This window comes from Pinus tabuliformis, chromosome 6 (genome assembly GCF_031772625.1).
Source record: "Pinus tabuliformis cultivar Carrire ecotype Pingquan chromosome 6, CPIR1, whole genome shotgun sequence".
NCBI classification, from domain to species: domain Eukaryota; kingdom Viridiplantae; phylum Streptophyta; class Pinopsida; order Pinales; family Pinaceae; genus Pinus; species Pinus tabuliformis.
The window spans coordinates 12,861,405-12,882,951 of NC_142292.1; positions in this window are offsets into that span (position 1 = coordinate 12,861,405).

Below are 21,547 nucleotides of genomic sequence, written 5' to 3' on the forward strand. Positions count from 1 at the left end.
TACTGGGCGCTTGAGATGGGTCCAACCCCAAGAGCTATAGCCTCCTAAGAGAGATTTAGAGCTGGTGCAAAGCTGGATTCATCTTTATTGAGCAAGAAATGTTACATTCCAAAAACTGTCCACAAGGAGAACTTGAAAATGTGTTGAAAGCAAAGCTAATCTACTGCCTAAAAATCGAACTACAAAATGACTACCAAATGAATACAAAATGACTATAAAGTGACTAACTACTAGCTAATAGAAATGACTAACTAAAATGAGGCCCTAAGCCCTCTTATTTATACAAATTGAGGACCCAACAGTCCTCTTAAACTTTAGGGACTCGGCTGCCCAAAACTTGCAGTTAACAGCAGTCCTACTTGACTTGCTTGGCTACCCTTGTGATAATCGATTTGGTGGCCCTTGAACTCCGAGCTGATGGTGGAGAATTCAAGGTAAGGGCCCATAAATGAAGGGGACACCTTCCTACAAATCCTCTCCCTTGTTCTCCCACGAATTTGGCTGCCAAGTGCTCATTAAAACCTTCAATTTTGTCTCCAAATTGACCAAAAAGACTACAAAAAGCACACATTAGACTTGTTGGCATAATGACTAACCCAATTCACTCTATTAGCATAAATATAATAAAAAACATGCAATAAAGTAATGAGAATGGTGGATTAAGTCGAATTAGGAGGTTGAATGAGGCCAAATAATTATCCATTTTTAGGGCTCATCAACCACCTTGCATTAGCAAACAGAGACTTCCAAATTAAGGACACTGCTTCCCCTGCCTACCTACTAAAACTCCACTACTGGAGTAAAGACAAGTTTTTAAACCAAAATGATGACATTCACCTTTGGGAGTCCAATTTTCCCAAGTACTTGTTCCCAAAAGTACACCCATTCCCAAAAATCATCCACTTTTGCCAAGCTTGCTACATTCCCAGTCAAAGAGCCATTGTCACCCCTAACCAGCAAGTTTTGTTCACCATTACAATAGAATCCATTAAGAAAATGCTGCAAGTCCAGCCAAGCCCAAATGAGACCCCACTTTCTATTGAAGGCTTACTTGACCTCTATACCAAGTTAGACCTTCCCAAGATGGCCTAGATTTTTCAAACTTTCATCATAAAGGAGTCTCATACTCCAACAGAAAGTCCTCCATATGATGCCACCATTTTTTCTAAGACAGACAGACAAATCATAACCATGCTCTCTTGCATTCTAGGATACACCACATATGAACATGTGGATGAGGTTGTCATTGCTTTCCTTTCTATCTTTTTCCCAGGAAAGCCTCCTTCTATAATGTATAACTATGCTCAGTTCATAGTAGATAGAATGCATGAACAATTCATCAGACTACCAAATGAGGGAGTTTTCGAGTATTATTCAGTTTTATTTCATATGTTCTTTTACTACTAGACAGACAAATTCCCTGTCAGCATTCATAAGTTAGACACCAAAGGCAATCCAAGATTAGTCATCTATTGAACACCGTTGATCTGAAAGTACTCCACTGTATTTACTTACAAACACTTCATTGATTCATTTTTTCATCCTATTATAAACATGCTAACTAGTAGCTATCAGCCCAAGATCAGTCAGGAAATTAAAAGGGTTTTATAGTTGGCAAAGAACAGTAAAGTGGGAGACTGGTATCTATACCTAGAACACACAGAGATCAAGATATATGGATGCGAACTAGCTCCTTATAAATTGCCCAAATACCTCCCTATGAGGATATTTGCATTATAGTACTTTAGACTGTAGGAATTTACAGGGTACGTTCCTCATACAGAACACCAAAGGACACCGCTCACAAACAGATCACAGATCAATACATTAGTATTGTTGACGTGGTTAAAACCCTCAAAGAGGGAAATAGTCCACGGCCTGAGCCAACGTGGCCACTTCAGGCAATTTATTAATAAAAGAATGAAATTTTACATAAGCTTCTCTCATGAATGGTTACCCTACAAATGACCCTCCATGCTCTTTAAATAGAGATCATGGACCAATTGGGTGTTAAGCCACAGATCAAATGTCAGTAATACCAAGGAGAGAATGAACCGTCAGATCACTACATATCATGACCGATTGTAAGTTACAAAAGTACATAGTAAAGAAACACACTTTACCTAACTCTACACTAGACCAAGTTATACTTAATTATTTCCTATGTGTCGGAATATCCTAACATCCCCCCTTAAGAACAACTTGGGATAGGATTGAAGGAATGTACAAATATGACACAATAGGAGAAGGAAGGAGGCACTAGAGCCTATCCCCCGTTAGTGACAACTTCCTAAACTCCAACCATAAATCGAAGTTTAGTAAACTTCGCCTTTGTTAGAGCCTTTGTAAAGATGTCTGCAACTTGATCATCTGTTGAACAATATTGCACTTCAAGAACATGGTCGTGAATGAGCTTTCCGATGAAGTGCATGTGCAGTTCAATGTGTTTGTTGTGCTGATGTTGGACTGGATCTTTGCATAGTTGAATGGCACTTTGATTATCACACCAAAGTGTAGTTGGATGTTGTTGCTGAAAGCCAAACTCTGACAGGATCTAACGAAGCCACAAGGCTTCCTTACTTGCTTCTACGACACCACGATACTCTGCTTCTATTGAAGAAAGAGAAATGGCACTTTTTTTCTTGCAAGCCCATGTAATAGGCCCTGAACCAAGAGTGAACACATAACCTGCAGTAGACTTATGATCATCAGGGTCACTTGCCCAATCAGAATCAGTGAAACCAACCAATAGAGGAGATGCTTCTGCACTGTAATGAATCCAAAACTGAACTGTACCTTGAACATAACGAAGTATTATTTTAGCTGCTTTCCAATGACTTTCATGTGGGTTTTTCATAAACCAAGCAATAAGGCCAACAGCAAAGGAAAGGTCAGGACGAGTATGGGTCAGATACAAAAGTTTTCCTTCAAGTTGACGGTATAAGGTAGCATCAACTTTTGGGGAAGTACAAGTGACTGAAAGTTTTGCTCCAGACTAAAAGGGAGAAGGGGCTGGCTTATAGTCTTCCATGTGAAAATGGCGTAGAAGATCACAGGCATACTTGGATTGGGAAAGGGAAATGCCTTCCTTGGATTGCAATACTTGAAGACCAAGAAAATAATGCAAATGTCCTAAGTCTGTCGTTTCAAACTTCATTTAAGGCTAGACTTCACATGGTTTATAAGGTTGGGATCACTACCAGTAAGGATAAGATCATCAACATAAAGAACAAGAATGATAAGAGATTTTCCCACTTTCTTGGTGTAGACAGTATTGTCAGAATGACACCTAGAAAAGCTAGTTTCTAAAAGAAAGTTATCCATTTTGGCATACCAAGCCTGAGGAGCTTGCTTGAGACCATAAATGGATTTCTTAAGCTGACATAAAAGGCTGGAATTTGTTTGTATTAGGTTGTTCCATATAGATTTCTTCATGCAAGTCCCCATGCAAGAAGGCAAATTTAACATCCATCTGATGGACTTCCCATTTGAAAGAGGCAGCAAGAGAAAGAACAAGGCAGATAGAGTTCATTTTTGCAACAAGGGAGAAGGTTTCAGTATAGTCAATGCCTTCAACTTGTGAAAAACCCTTAGCAACAAGACGAGCTTTATGTTTATCAACTTTTCCATCCAGTCCATACTTGGTTCTATAAACCCATTTGCATCTAACAAGTTTTCTTCCCTTTGGTAGAGGAACAAGATCCCATGTATCATGTGCCAATAATGAATGATATTCTTCATTCATAGTTTCGTCCCAATATGGATGGCCTAAAGCTTCTACAAAGGTGTCAGGATCATAATTCGCTAAAGCTTGAGCCAGTAAAGAAGAGGCTCTATCGAGCTGAGAATGCGTACATCACTAATCTGTAGGATCACTGGCAAGATCATCTGCTGCATCCTGAGTAGCACGGACCCATTTTGGAAGCTTGGGAGCTAAAGGAGGATCCTAAGAAGGTGGGGGAGGATTGTCATCCTCGCTTTCATCATCTGAAGAAGAAATATTTTCAAAAGTAGAAGAGATAGACAGAGGTGGCACATCCGCCGAACTAGGCTCGTAGGTTGATATATTTTCAACAAACTTTACATCTCTTCTAACTATAACATTTTTGGACTTAAGTGGAATAAGTCTATATCCTTTGACATCTTTAGAATATCCAACAAAAATACATTTTTCACTCTTAGGTTCTAAAGCTTTATGTTTCTCATCTAGAATATGGGCCCATGCTTCACTTCCAAAAACACGAAAGTGACTTACATCTGGTTTAATTGAGCTTCATGCTTATTCTGGAGTGATATTCTTTAAAACCTTAGTAGGAGTGCAATTTATTATGTAATTTTCACAGTTAATTGCTTCTGCCCAAAAATTAAGACTAGGTCCTTTAGATTGAAGCATACAAATAGCCATTTCCTTTAAGGTGCGATTCTTCCTTTCAGCTACACCACTTTGTTGTGGAGTATATGGAACAGTATGTTGCATTTGAATTCCATTCTCAGTGCAAAAGTTGATGAATTTGTTGTTAACATATTCTCCACCATTATCAGATCTTAGCTTAAGAATTTGATGTCCAGATTGTTTTTCAACAAAGGCCTTAAAGGCCAAGAACATGTTAAATACTTCACTCTTGAGTTTTAAGAAGTATACCCAAGTGCGTCTGGAGAAATCATCAATGAAAGTTAGGAAATACTTGTAGCTAGAGAATGAAACAACTAGAAGTGGACCACATAAATCACTATGCACAAGCTATAAAGGGGTTGAGGCATGCCAAGAGGCACATTTTTCAAAACTATCTCGATGATGTTTTCCGAGTACACATACGGAACAAACACCATCTCTGCAAGATACCATTGGAAGACCTGTCACCATATTTTCTTTACATAGATTCTGAAGGGAGCGATAGGTTAAGTGACCAAATCACTCATGCCAAAGTTTTCTCACTTCATCGTTATGAGCAACAAATACTGAGGGAAGATTTGATGATCCAAAGTTGTTAAACTTATACAACCTTGTAGAATCATCAGCAATGCCAGTAGCTAAAATCTGTCTAGGATCTCTTAGGTCCTTAATTACAACATCGTGAGGTGAAAATTCAATGATTTTACCTTCACCTGAATTAGCTATTTGATATACAGATAGAAGGTTGCAGGATAAGGTTGGAACACATAATACATCATTAAATTGACCATTGTCTATATGAACAGTTCCATTCCCTACAACACTAAGATATCTATCATCACCAACATATATATTTTTGGTGTTACAATCATTTAAAGAAGAAAACATGGCTTTGCTTTTGGCCATGTGATAAGAAGCTCCAGAATCAATGAGCCACTCATGAGAATGAGAAGAAGAAGATACATTTAGTGCATAGCCAGACCGAGATGCTTGACAAGCACATGTAGAAAGTGCTATTCCTAAAGATGAAGTTGAAGTTGAAGAGTGCTCCAAATGGATGTTATGCTTCTTGCTTACTGCTTCCAAATCTTCCATCTTATTAAAGCATTTGGATTCTAAGTGGCCATCTCAATTACAAAAGTGGCAATGTCGATCATTCTTCTTCCCTTTGTTTTTATTTGCCTTATCATTTTGTTGAAATGATTTGTCATTTTGAGGCTGAAATTCCTTAGGAACCTTGTTTGGTTTAGGACCATTCCTTTTAGGATACAGCTTCTTAGGATTCTTTGAATTTGGTTGTTGTTGGGCGGCTACGGCTTTCTTAGAAGAGTTTCCAATATTAAGAAGACGAAGGTGTAAGAGTTTTTCTTGTTCTCTTATTAAAGAATCATAAAAGGAATCAAAGGAAGGGGACTTGTAGTCTTTTCCTTGAGAAATGAAGGCTTCTCTTGTAAAATGGAAGGTGGAAACAAACACAGAGTAGGTTGGTCCCAACTTAGTAAGAATGGAATAGATAAGGTTACCATCATCTTTCTTAACCTTAACACCTTCCAAGAGAAGTCTAAGGGTCTTGAACTTGGATAGAAAATCTTCAATGGATGAAAAATTATTGGGGTCCAATGTAAGCAACTCATTTTTGAGTTGATGGGCTCTAAGTTCATTTTTAATTCCAAAAACTTTAGTGATCTGTTTCATTGCTTCATCAAGAGTATCAATTTCTACGATATGGAATCTAAGGTCTGGAGAAATAAACATCTCTATCTACCCACGTACTTGATCTTGCTTATTTTCCTATTTGGCTACCTTATCTCATTTTTCGGTTTGGTTTCTTGGCCTAAGGCTATTCTGTAAAGACCTTTACTTCTAAGTAAATCCACAATGTAGGACCACCATCGGAAGTAGTTGGTGTTGTCAAGAATAACTTGGCATGGACTTTCCATTTTAATAAAAACTAAAGCTGTATATGCTGAAAATAAGTGTTCCAATGGAAAGATCTCGAAAAAATAGGCTAATTAAAAAAAAAAACGGCTCTGAAAATGGCTCCCGGATGAAGAAGTTATGGCTTTTTGAAGAAAAGTTGTTGAAGATGCCAATGAAGTGCGGGAATGTGCGGAAATGAATGATGATGTTATATTTAAAAAAAAATCCACCCCCTTTCCAAACTTAATATATAAAGTAGCTTTGGACCAAGAAAGACTTGAACTCAAGACCTCTATTCTCATAAAGTAGCTTTGGACCAAGTGAGCTAGATTAAAAGGTTAGTAATTTTTGGAAAAGAGGAAGGGGTGTTTTTTTTTGTTTTAGTCACTGAAGCTTTGGGTTGTGTGCTTACTTGGAAAAACTCTTTTTTCATACAAAACAAAAAAACACAAAACCCAACAAGGATATACAAAAGAAAACAAACCTTACAGCTTGAAGTTAGCTTTAGCCGGAAACTATATATTTCCCTCAATGTTTCTGATTTTCAGAGATCACACTAAGGCGCAGCAGAAAAGAGCATACACATGAGAAAAATCCTTCCTTTCTGTTTCTGATTTGCCCAAATCGCACAGAGTCACGAGGCAAAGAGCATACGCAGAAATGAAAGTTATAGATCCAGTAATAAAATAAAAAAAAAAGAGCTAAATAAACTGAAATAAACAGAGAGAAAATAACTAAAAACTGCAAATAAACACTATATACCTCTAGATCTTAAAAATGATGTAGCTAGGGCTACCAGAAACCTTTTCGTGTGAAACGAAAGGGGTTCCTTACTGGAACAGAGGCTCCTAACACAATAGAGCAGTCCTCTTGGCCTAAACGTAGTTAGAAATAGTAGATCTAGGAAACGACAGTCAGATGTAGTTCTACTGGTTTTAGATTTGGATCACCAACAGATGCGGCCCTCAACTTGGCTCTGATACCATGTAGGAATTTGCAGGATAAGTTCCTCAGACAAAACATCAAAGGACACTGCTCACAAATAGATCACAAATGAATACACCAGTATTGTTGATGTGGTTAAAACCCTCAAAGAGGGAAACAATCCATGACCTAAGCCAACGCAGCCACTTCAGGCAATTTATTAATAAAAGAATGAAATTTTACATAAGCTTCTCTCATGAACGGTTACCCTACAAATGACCCTCCATGCTCTTTAAATAGAGATCATGGACCAATCGGGTGTTAAGCCACGGATCAAATGTCGGTAATACCGAGGAGAGAATGATCTGTCGGATCACTACATATTGTGACCGTCGGATTGTAAGTTACAAAAGTACATAGTAAAGAAACACACTTTACCTAACTCTACACTAGACCAAGTTACACTTAACTATTTCCTATGTGCCAGAATATCCTAATATAGACATATTATAAACTCTTATGAGGTTAATTTCCTGGTAGCCAAGAAGAAGACTCAATTTAAAGTGAAAAACCAATTGGGCCCCTTTATTTGTAATAATAGGGAAGCTGGACCAGAGGCCGATAAGATTCTACAGGAGATGAAATTCAAGAATAGTTTTATGTGGTAATATGAACCTCATGGAGTCATAAATAAACTAAGGCTCAAAGTCAAATTGGGCCCTTTCATACATCATCCCAGGCCAGACATTGAGAGATTTGCCAACCAGTCTGAATGGTTGGAAAATACTTTGATAGATATGGACAGTACTGTAGTTTATGTGGAGAATACATTAATTGATGTGGAAAAGCATATAGATACTAGTTCCTTTCTGCAGGTTCCAGCCCTAGGAGAACCAATGAATATTCCTCCTCTTTTACATAATTCAACAAATGAAGACAGAAATGCAAAGAGAACCAGGGAAGAAGGTTCTAGTTCAGCCATGGAAACCACAGATGAACAATTTGAGATCAGTTACAGGAAGAGGCCCAAGCTTAATCCTATAACTGAACAAGAAGACATCATTGGAACAATGGAAATCACTGACACTGATACAATGGTGGAAAGGAGCAAAGGCCCAGCAACTTCAGGAGAAACACACCAGCCCTCTACATCAAACACTCAACTTATTGAGAAACAACTCAGCATTGAAGTCTCTTCATCCACCAGGCCTATGGATAAAGAGAAAGATATTAAAGATAGGTACAAGGAAATTAAGTTGAGGAATGAGACATTGAAGGTTGAGACTTATGCCCAATACTTCAAGCAGACACCTGCAAATCAAAATAGATTAATGTCAGCCTTTGACATCAAAACAGGGAAAATGCAAATGACATTCATGCAACCTACAGTCCAGCACCCAAGATCATCAGCAGACTATAGGAAAACAGATTTTGAGGTTTTGGCCAGGGATGTTCACCCCATTGACCAAATTGAGTTCCACAAGCAGGCAGGTGAGATGATCTATTCCACCATGACAAGTAAATCTATGACTGCACACAAACTTCAAAGTTCATTAGATAATATCACTACACAATACAAGCTGGAAAAGGCCTCCTCACAGGCCAAGGACAACAGAATCAAGTCACTGGAAGACTTGGTAATTGAGCTTGGGTACAATCCCAATGATGTTAAAGCTGGAGAGAAATTAATAAAGAAAAAGAATGAGGATATTGTTGTTTTGAAGAAGCAATGAAAACTGCTTCATTCAGAGCATCCACAAACAAAAGAAGTCCTTGAAAGCCAGACCCAGCAAGAGGAGATGATGGACCTTATTCTCTAGTTGAATGATCGATTGAAAGAGATGGACAAGGAGATGGACAACTTATTACAGCTGAAACAAGCCAGCCTTGAGACTACCACTACCACTTCCATTCCAACAGTCACTACAACAGTACATCCACCTTGGCAGCTTCATTGGCTCCTACAGCTCCACTGGCTACAACACTACAATTGCCACAACATCTACATCATCAACAGGTTTGACAATAGTAGCAACTCAACCAAATGATGAGGCAAGCAAATTGGTCAAAGCAATGGAGGACATGTCCATTCAGACCACAGAGATAAACAAGCTTAAGGAAAAGATAACAAGTCTAGAGAATGATAATAAGCTTACCCAGATTATGCACAAGGAAGAAGTTCAGAAGTCAACTAGGTTGACTGAAAGAATGAAGAACTTGGAGAAGGAATTGACATTAAAGGAGCCACTTGGCCAAGCCAAAGAACAGTTATGGGCCAATATCATTGACTCTGTCAATGATATTTGGCCATCCATTCAAGTCATATTTAAACAAAATGACTTAGTCAAAGAGGCTACAAAAGCCATTCAGAGAGTTAAGGTTGAACTGGGAGACATGCCAGAAGAAGCCACTAGAATAATCCATTTCCTTAACTCTAAAAAGAAATATGAGTTGCAGGAGCTGGACATACTTGACAGGACTGGCACCATACTACAATTAAAAAAGGTGCTCACCAAGAGGAATTTGATGATGAACCTTGAAGACAAATTCCAAACCATGCAGCTGGCTATAGACAGGCTCATGGTAAAGTTTGATGTTTTGAGGCAAAAAGGTCTGCCAAATCCCTTGGTGATAAATGACAAATTGATGCCACAGGAAGACTACAACAGAAGGCTAAGAGAGGTGGCAAGGGATCAGGTAAGTAATTCTTCCATGAAGGGGATGCATACTGGAAAGGTGCTATATTAGACATGTGAGAACCTGTTTTACCTCTAGCATGAGGTAAAACACCTTTTTGTAAATAAGCCCACTTTTTTCAAGTACACAGAAGCAGATGAAATTTACAGGAGGATGGTAAATATTCAATTACCAGATGTAGACACATGGGAAAATTTAAATGAACTACTGTAAAAATGAACAATAGAAGTGAAAACAGCACATTGAAAGAAAAGTGACAAATCAGCCAGATGAAAGAGTATCAGGTGAAAGTGTATTAGTTGAGAAAGGGAAAAGTAAAAAGAATAGTTAGCGTGAAGACCAACATCAAGGCAGAGAATAAACAACAAAATATCAGAGCATAAAGACAACACAACCAAATAAATAGGAACAACATACAACAGTTGAACATCTGTCTCTATCTTCCTGCATGAATATATTTCTTTCTCCTAGATTAATTCCCAAGATAGTTTGGGATATTTTGTAAACTATTTTTGTATAAATACTTCATAATTCGAAGTATTCAGTGTGGATTACTAGACATTTGTAGAGTTGTATTGATATGAAACCTAAGGGTTCACTGTATCATTTTTTCAAGTCAGCAGACTGGACTGAGTAATAAAGAGATTGCATTCCAGGATTCATGTGTTGAGCTATTCCAGTGAAGTATTTTATTTTGTCAAATTGTTATTTTCTTATGTATTTCACAAACTTACATGTTATCTAAAGTGAATGAATTAACTAGAAATTTATTTCAGAATTTGTTTAAGTACACTCTGTCTTGAACAGTTAATCATTTCTATGTTTTCTTCTTATATTCGGATCTGAGAATCCTTAATTTCTCTCCCATCCCGGTTGACCTCTTTCACTTCTTTCATAATCCTGTCTAAGGAACCCTTAATTGCTCCTTGGATCTGATTGAAAACCACTTCACCATCCAGCCTTAAGATCTGAAATAACTCAGCTACCTTGCCCTATAGACACTATTTTTAGAACTTGATCCAGTCCTGTTTGTTTGACACTTGACCCCATAGCCCAATGGTAAAAGACATCCCTCTATCCATCTAAGTTAGTATTCCACCACCAAATCCAAATCAAAACCCAAGTACAATCATAACTAATCTAGAAAAAAAAATAAAGTTAAATCATAAAGAGAGAGCCCTCTATGAGCATTAGGAACGCTAGATCCTAATCTCTAAAGTAGGTTTGTGGTTACCTCTATCATTTCTTTAAGAACAACTCAAAAGAAATTTTAGAGTCATAACATATTGGTGACCATATTGGGGACCAGTCCTCAGTGTAATAAAACTTTAAGGAAATCTTAAATCTTACCTTTTGCACCTTAAGGTCATTTTTGAGTTGTCAAAAAGTTTCATAAAACAAATCAAAAAACTAAAATTCTGGCGTCCAGGAGAACACACTATACCAGGGAAAATCCAGATCCAAACCCTGCGACAATAGTTGATGACCTTGATAGAATTTTAAGAAAATCAAAAAAGGTAGAAACTCAAGCAAGTAGTAGTGAGTTAGTTAAAGCGAATTCACTCCCCAAAGAATTATCAAGTTTAGATATTCAATTTGATCTCTCGTTTGAGCTTTCATTGTTTAGGACCAAATCAGAAAATTCAATTCATGAAACTGTAATAGACCCTAGTTTTATTCAATTCATTGAGTCATAAAAGGTGCAAATACATCCAGATTTGAATCAACTTGTTTTGGATACTTTTGATAAACTAGAAGCTTTAACCTCAACCTTGATAAACCATATAGATGATGCCTACCTTCAATAATCAGTTGAATTAGCTGCCCTCATTGTTGTTGCATCCGAAATTTCTATAGAGTCTTCAAAAACTGTAAATACAACTTCATTTAATACCACCTCACCTATAATATCCACCACAGTTCATTCCCTTAAACCAGTTATTCCTCAACTTCCTCTCCAACTGAACATCTCAAGTTCATCTAGTTCATCTAGTTCATCTACACCCATCTCAAGTTATTCTCCAAGCACCACTACTTTTCCCCACAGTGAAACCAAAATCTCAGCCATGGCAAACAGATATGCACCTTTGGTCTTACCAGCTCAACTACATGGCATGTCCCAAGATTACCAAAGCAAAATCTTTTTTGTTTGATGCTACTGGTCAATATATTGCCCAACATCATGTGAATAAAATCACTAATTACTTCGAATTGCATGAGATTGATGAGTCTGATGTCCAAATGAGGTTATTTGCCCAAACATTGATAGGGGATGTTAAAAAATGGTTCAAAGGTTTACCTTCTAATCATATTTCAGATTTAGATGCTTTTCATAGATTGTTTATTGATATATGGGAAATAAAGAAAAACCCTCTGCAAATACTATCTGAATATGATAACATTAGAAGAGCTCCTAATGAATCAGTTCATGATTATTGTACTAGGTTCAATAGTATCTACAATGCAGTCCCTGCTAATATTAAACCTCCACCAAACTTAGCATTAATCAAATTTCCTAATGGGTTTGACACTGATATGTCTTACCAATTGAGGGAAAGAAACCTTGAAACATTAGAACAGATGCAAAGTAATGATGTTAGTGTAGAAGCAAATTTTTTTAGCTAAGAAAGCTAGGATGAGAAATGAGAAAAGAGTTGTCATTAAAGAGGAAACCCCCACTTCTGATGATAAAATAGATAGTTTAGCAAAGAGTGTAGAAAGGATAATGGATAGATTAGAAAACATGGAAATAAAAATTCAGTGGGAAAATCAACAACCACCACCAATAAGAAACCCAAACTTTAGGAAAAATCCTAACTCTGGAAAAAATGCTATACCAGATCAACAAATTAGACCTCCTTTCCAAGAAAACTATGTTGAGGGTTGACAAAACCATGAAGAAGAGGAGGATACCCAAATAAATCTATTAGGAATTAAAAATGAAAATGTTGTTTTAATTACTCTGGAAGAACAGGAATTGTACATGCTACAACAATTACAATTAGAATCTGGAGAATCCTTTGACTTCAAACAAGGCTATGAATCTGCTATATATGAAGTTCACAAACAATACAGCCTTAGAAGCAAAAAGAATACTGAAATTCCCACTAAGAAATCAATCCAAACCCAAACTAAAAAGATAACACAAGCTCCTGTGAACAAAGTGTTACAAATTCTCCCTAGAGGGACTCAGGAGACTTCTAGCCCTAAAATTGTGTATATAACTTCAGTTGAAACTCAAACTAAAACTGTTAATCAAACTATCCCACAGAGAATCCAAAACAAAACAGTTGGTACACAAACTGAATTGCCAACTACTGATAAAGAAGATAAAACTACACAGACCACAATTACTCAGGAAGATCTCACGCAATCAGGCAAAACTCAATTGCCATTCAACATTAAGACTGAGATAGCCAAATTGAAAATACTAGTTCCTTTGATAGAGTTAGTGAAAAATGGATCATATAAAACACAAATCATTCAAACACTAAACATAGGTGAAGGAGAAGATGTTGTAAATCTTAGCGATGATCAACCTAAGTTATTGTTTGGCCCAGAAGTAAATGGCACACATCAACAAGGGGGTATCCCTCCATTCTACATTAGCTTGAATGTTCATGATAAAATCTTACATAATGCTATGCTAGATTCAAGGGCATCCCATAACTTAATGCCAAAAGAAATCATGGAGAGATTAAACTTAGATATCACCAGACCATACAAGGACCTCTTTTCCTTTGATTCTAGCCAAGTCAAATGCCTTGGCCTGATTAAAGATTTATGTGTGACTCTAGTCCAGTGCCCAACAAAGAGCATTGTCATGGACATAGTAGTTGTTGATATCCCACCCAACTATGGAATGTTTCTATCTCGCTCATGGGGGGGGGGGCGCACAAATTGCATGGATCTCTACAGTTAGACATACCATATGCCACCATCTCTGTGTTTGGTTAGCCAATAAAACTTACAGAGAGACCTTGATGAAATACATGGTGACTAGTGCAGAAAAACCACAAAATTCCCCCATATACTCCATGCATTCTGATATGGAATCTTTTATCTTGTACAATTCAGAAAATGGAAAAAATGAAATCATAGTTGTAGAAGAAAAGCACAAATCGCCTGATAGTGAAAACATATTTCATGAGTCTCTATGGCATTTGGATTTTGATGGTTCTGTGAATAGATTAGGAGTAGGTGTAGGAGTTTGGATTCACAACATGGAAAATAATCATTCTGAAGGTCATGCCTTTAGATTAAACTTTAAATGCACAAACAACATGGCAAAATATGAAGCTTTAATCTTAGGACTACAAATTGTTAGAAAACTTGGAGCTAAGAGAGTTTCTATCATGGGAGATTCAGAATTGATTATAAAAAAAATTAAAGGAGAATACTCTGTGAATAATCCCAAACTTAGCCAATACAGAGAGACTGTCCTAGATTTGATTAAGGACCTTCTTGAAACTGATTTTGCTGCCATTCCTAGGAAACAGAACATGCAAGCTCATAGTCTAGCCACTTTTGCTAGTACCTGCAAATTACCTTTTTAGCCCAACCACAAGTACACTACAGAAGTAAGACATAGACCTGTCATTCCTGACAATTTGAAATATTGGCAAATTTTTTCACAAGATTCTCAAATTTATGATTTCATGAATGTTGAAGGAGAGTTTCAAAATTGTAATATAGATATTGATTGTACAGTAGATAATAACATAGATAATAAGATAGATATAAATGCTTTAGATATAGGTAAACTCACTAATTTCACTAAAGTAGAAATAGATAACCTAGAAAATGTAGAAATAGAAGAAATAATGAATGATGATCCTGAAATTCTAAACCTTAAAAATAACTTTTTGCCTAAGGGATTAGTCCCATTAGAAGATCTGTTTGATTCAAACAATGTAGCTAGGAAACCAAAAATGGAGCCTTTAAGAGAAGATATAGAAGAATGTAACATAGGAAGTCAAGAAAAACCCAAGCTTATCAAAATATCCAAAGCATTACCTTCACATGAAAAACTGAAATATATAAATTTGTTCAAAGAGTTTCAAGACATCTTTGCCTGGAGTTATGAAGACCTTAAGTCTTATGATACCAGCATAATTCAACATAAGATACCTATCAAAGAAGATCAAAAACCCTTTAAACATAAGCTTAGGAGAATCAATCCAGTTCTTATGCTATTAATTCAAAAGGAAGTAAAGAGGATGTGTGATGCACAAATCATAGCACCAATTAGATATTCAGACTAGGTCTCTAATTTGGGCACTACTAGAAAGAAAATAGGAGAAATCAGACTTTGCGTTGATTTCAGGAACTTGAACAAAGTGTCATTAAAGGATAACTACCCTCTCCCTAAAATGGACCACATTCTCCAAAGGGTAGTAGGCTCATCTAGAATTTCATTACTTGATGGATTCTCTAGATATAATCAAATCTTAGTTCAACCAGAGGATCAAGCAAAGACTGCATTTACCACTCCGTGGTGTACTTTTATGTATTTAAAGATGCCTTTTGGACTAATGAATGCAGGGGATACTTTCCAAAGAGCAATGGATATAACCTTTGCAAAAGAAATCCATGACTTTCTAGTGGTTTACCAAGATGACATCACAGTGTTTTCAAAATCAGATAGTGAACATCTAGATCACCTAAGAAGAGTTTTCATTAAATGCATAAAATTTGGTATTTCCTTAAATCCCAAAAAGACACTCTTTGGTCTAGAAGAAGGTAAACTCTTAGGACACATAATATCCAAAGATGGAATCAGAATAGATCCAGCTAGAATAGAGGCAATCCTGAACATCACTCATCCTAGAAACATCAAAGAATTACAGTCATTCTTAGGCAAAATAAATTTCCTTAGGATATTCATTTCTAACTTAGCAGAATTAATTAGAGAATTAAATAACATGTTAAAGAAATATTCAGCACTTAAGTGGACAGTAGAGGCTAAACAGTATTTTGAGGCCATCAAAGAAGCCCTTACTAAAACACCAGTCCTCATAAGTCCTGATTTCCAAAAAGATTTTATAATTTTTTTCTTTTTCTTCAGAACATACTATTGTAGTAGTCTTGTTGCAAAAGAATGATCAAGGTTATGAGCAACCTATTGCATTTTTCAGTGAATCTTTGAGAGATGCTACACTAAAGTATAGCATAATGGAAAAACAAGCACTTTCTTTAGTAAAATCTATTAAGGATTTCAAAGTATACAACTTGTCTTCACACATCATTGCTTATGTTCCAAATTCAGTAGTGAAGGACATTCTGACACAGGATGGGCTTGAAGGAAAGAGTGGTAAATGGATTGCCACTATTTTGGAATATGACATAGAAATAAAGCCTGCAAAACTTATCAAAGGCAAAGGTTTAGCTAAACTCATGTCTCAATCGAACTGTTAGGCCTTAGATATAAATTTCATTGGTGCCCTAGATGATCAGGAAGAGATGGCAACTCCACAGATTAGTGAACCTTTTACAGATTCACCTTGGTATGCAGATATCATATTTGTTTTACTAAACCTACAAGCTCCTACTGGTTTATCTAGAACTAAAGCTATATTTTTGAAAATGAAAACAATGAAATATTGTATCATAGATAATGATTTATTTTGGAAAGATAATGATGGCATTTTATTAAATTGTTTATTAAAATATGAGGCTGACAAAATTATGCAAGAATTTCATGCAGGAGATTGTGGAGGACACCTATATTGGAAAACAACTGCTGATAAGATTCTAAGGGCGGGTTTTTACTGGCCCACCCTTTTTACAGATGTCAAGAAACATGTGACCTCCTGTCATAAGTGCCAAATATTTGAGGGAAAAAGGAAGCTCTTACCTTTACCTCTCAAACCCATATCCACAGAAGTGTCATTTCAACAATGGGGTTTAGACTTCATTGGGGAAATTCACCCATCCTCCTCAGCCCAACATAAATGGATTTTGATAGCCATTAATCACTTTACTAAATGGATAGAATCCGTCCCTTCTAGACAAGCCAAAGACTCTGTAATTATATCATTCCTTGAAAACAATATCATTTCAAGATTTGAATGCCCCCAAAAGCTCATTACTGATAATGCAATTTCTTTTAAATCCAAGAAAATGATATACTTTTGTAACAGATATCACATTACCCTTGGCCATTCCATTGCCTATTACCCTCAAGGTAATGGACTTGTAGAATCCTCAAACAAAAGCCTTGTCAATATCATCAAGAAACTGCTAGAAGACAACAAGAAGACCTGGAATAAAAAGTTGGTTAATGCCTTATGGGCAGACAGACTAACTACCAAAAAGTCCATTGGTACATCTCCTTACTAGCTAGTATATGGAATGGATGTTATTTTTCCATCCTCCTTAGGAGTACCAGTGATGAAGATCATTCAAGAGTTGCAAGTAGAACCGAATGATATCCAAAGGAGGATAAATCAGAAAATACACTTGCAGCAAACCAGAGAAGAAGTCTATGTCAAATCACAAGTGATCCAAGATAAAATCAAAAAGATTTTTGACAAGAAAACTAAATCTAATGATTTTTACATAGGTGACAAAGTACTTAAATGGGATTCTAGAAGAGAAGAAAAAGGTAAACATGGTAAAGTTGATTTCTTATGGCAAGGCCCTTGTATCATTTATGGTTACTGATGTAGGAGCATCCGAGCACTCTTAGTCAAATTTGGAATCAAAAGCTATGGAGGAGGAGACATGGAAAATCATGTAAACTGGAAGAAAATTTTTGTTAAAACGAGCTAATTTGATGGAATTGATAAGTCTCTAGAAGACTTAATCAAATGTAATTATTTTCCATGTATGTTTATAGAGAGATTAGGGATTTGTTTGAATGATCTTAGGAGAATATCATGGATCTAGAATGATCCATGATTTTGTAATGATTTCTATAAATTGTGAACCTGCGTGTTCTGAGATAAGGGTGAAGAGTGACAGATATAAACTGTGTAAATAGAGTGTGGATACAATGTAGTCGCTGGAGTGATTTGTAACTAAGGCTGAAATGCCTTAGATTGTAATTTAGTTGGTGTATATATAATGAAAATACATGTGTTGTGTGAAGTTCGTGTATCTGTGTACTTATGTATTTGTTGAGTTATTCCGTGTGTAGATTTATTGATTGACCATCGATCACTGTAAGGATCGATGGTGATCTAATGATAAAATGAGTGAGTTGTTGTATGGGTGATGTGAATGTTTTAGAGTATGGTAGAGTTAAACTGTATGTTTAACGCGAATTCCATCATAGGCAAACAAGCGCAGAGGGAGCCATCGGATCTTTGAGATTGACGGATAATATTGGCGGAAGTAAGAAACCTGAAAAATTCATGGCGGAAGAATAAAACCACATTCAGGACTAAGTTAGAGTGGTAAGTGGTTTCAGGAGTTTAAGTCCCGAAACACTAGAGAGTGGCATCAATTGGTTTTGGTAGCGGTATTGGAAACTGCTTATTCAGGACTTCCCTTTCTGATAAACTTCGGGCGGCGAATGAGGTCCAAAAAGGAGATTACGCCACGAGTCAGAAAATTGACAGTCATCATGTGGCATAGAAGCATGGGCGTTAATTAGCAGAAGAGTGGTTTTCGTAGGCGGAAGTGGTTTCTCACGTGCCTTCAATACCATAAGTAGTATTTGAAAATCGGACCCGATGAAGTTATGAACCATAACTTAATTCAGTTGAAGTCCAGAAGGGATCGAGCCATTTGTTGAACCTGTGATTAGACGAAAATTGCGTGCGAACATGTGCAGAGGTTAATGGTGTTTTTGGACCCGATGGGTTTATCAATGCTAGTTAATTTTATTTGAGATCCAGTCTAAAGCGTTCGGAGTGGGATTGACGTTCATTGGCGGGTTTTCTTTGTATTTCCGTTGTTTGATTGTTTCTAGGTTTTAGGGGAAGTCTGCCATTCAAACACTTCCGATGGTATAGGTGGGCCATAATCCACAGGTTCACGTAAGGATTTATGAAATGCAAGGGAAATTGCCTTGTTGCAGTTTCCCCTGCATCAGTTACAAAGGTAACAATACATTTTTCTTGAGACAATTAGATGGAACAGATCTACCAGGAGGACCAGTCAATGGTAGAATGTTGAATCATTACTTATCCACAGATTAACAATAATTCATTTTACTTTGTTCATTGTATATAACATTGTAGAGTTTAGATTGGATTGGATGGTAATCTTTTAAAGTTGAAGCCCAGAGAGAAGGCCATGAGCTTTGAAAGGTTTACCATCATATGTATGAATAAATCAAATCACAGAGGAGTAGTCACAAGCCAGCCATAGTCAAAGTTTCAAAGGCTACTAGTCTTAAAGTTCTTGACATTTCACCAGGAAATTACATCCCCATGTGGAGCCACTATTAGGGTCCTATAATAATAGGATTCATAATTTTGAATTGGCTATGGTTAGTCTTGTAATATTGTACATACTTTTTCTTTCTGCAAAATGTTTTCTATATTAAAAAATGAAAAATGTAGAGAGGGTATGTCCTAAAAGAATAATCAAAGGACAAAAAGAAAGAAAAAAGAAAGATCAAAAAAGTGAAAAATATGAACCCCAAAAGAGATAAAAATAGATCATGAAAGTGTGAAAATTCAAATGCCACTACTTTTTACATTGTTATGAAAAAGAAGGTTGTGTGCAGCTTGTCAAAAATGCCACAATCCATGATGGTCAAATAGCTTAATTTTGACTCAATCATGCTTTAAATTTCATGTTGATAGATAGAGAATAAAGATCTAATCAAACTATTTAATCTTGGTAGATCAATAGTTATGTAGAGAATAACAATGAGCTCATGAGTTTAACCTGAGCCATTGGAAATTATAAGGTTAGAATTAGATAGTTTTCTTATCAAAAGAAAAGGAAATAAAGGGTCAGCAAGCTTAAATGCACCCATTGAAATGAAAAAAAATGTTAGGGTAAATAAAGGGTAGGTAGAAGAAGTTTTGCAAAGTGCACAAGGTTGCCAAGTCAAAAGCACATTTATCATGCTTAATCATATGTTTCATGTGTAGGAGGACTTGAGAAAAAGAAAGGATATTCACCAAGATTGTTTACTAATTTCCCCTCATTTCACTACACCCCCACATACTTATTTGCTAATTTCCCCCATTATCCATTTATTACTTATAAATAACCTTCCTCCTCATTTTGACCTTTTACACCTTGGTTTCACACATTTCCCTAGAAATTACCCTTCAAAAATCATCCTCTCTTCCCAAAACCCCTTTCTCTAGTGTGAAACCCATTCCCCATTATAAACATTACTTGTCCCCCTTATTAATTTCCCTTTTCCCCCTTAAAAACCCACAAAAATACTTTATCCTAAGTTTTTATTTCCTATGCCCCCACATTATGTAATTAACATCCCCACTTTATATCTCCCGATACCCTTTTTACCCCACCAACTCTTGGTGCAGTTAAAAAAACCCCGCCATATAACCCATGGTCCCACCTTTATTAACCATTTGATTATATTGAAAACCCCAACATTATTGGTTAATTAATTACAATTCTTTGTAATTAAACCTCGGGCCTCGCCAAACACTTTCCTGACTCCGTTTGTTCAACTCAACTCCACGATATGCCTCCGATCTCCTACCCCAAGATCCAACGGTGTACAGCCATATCGCGTGGATTCATCGTCTGACCGTTAACAACCCAAGAGCATGCGAGATTCACAGTTTTGGCTGGGCACTTTTTTGCTATGTGCCGGCACCACGTTACATCGCATGCTCGCGAAAAATACCACCCACAATCCAAAAGTGGTGCGATGGCACACAAAACCACCTCCCCGCCTAAACCAAAAACTACCCACTGTTCATTTAATAATTTCTGTGCCAAAATGTGACCATTATCGGTTAAAAGGCCGAAAAATCCCCAATTCACTCTTTTCGTTCGTTTTCACTGTAAACCTCTGCTAAGCCATTTGCGACACCCTGAACCTCTGAACGACCAATTCATCCACTTTTACCACCCAAAGATGTTGCGGACACCAAATTGAAGCAACATATAACTAGTTCAAGCCTCAGTACCCTCTACAGCTACCACAAAACCTAGTCTACACGCCAAATCGCCAATTTCTAGGTATTCTTGGAAAAAACCAGAACGACCCTTGAATTTGAAAAATGCACAATTATAATTGAATGGTTAATTAATTGAATTAATTAAGAAACCTTCCTGAATTGAAAAGAAACCTATTGTACATCCCAAAACCCTTTTTCACAGAATATAATTACCCTCCCACTGTTCCAGAGCTTCTAAGCCTCACTCCTGAAACCACTGAAAGCCTAATTCAATTCAATAAACCCAATTATAGCTACCCAAACCTCTCTGAATGTAAAACCTCTAAAAACCCCTCACTTGGATATTGACCACCTTGCATTAGCAGACAGAGACTTCCAAATTAAGGACACTGCTTCCCCTGCCTACCTACTAAAACTCCACTGCTGGAGTAAAGACAAGTTTTTAAACTAGAATGATGACATTCACCTTTAGGAGTCCAATTTGCCCAAGTACTTGTTCCTAGAAGTACACCCATTCCCATAAATCATCCACTTTTGCCAAGCTTGCTAC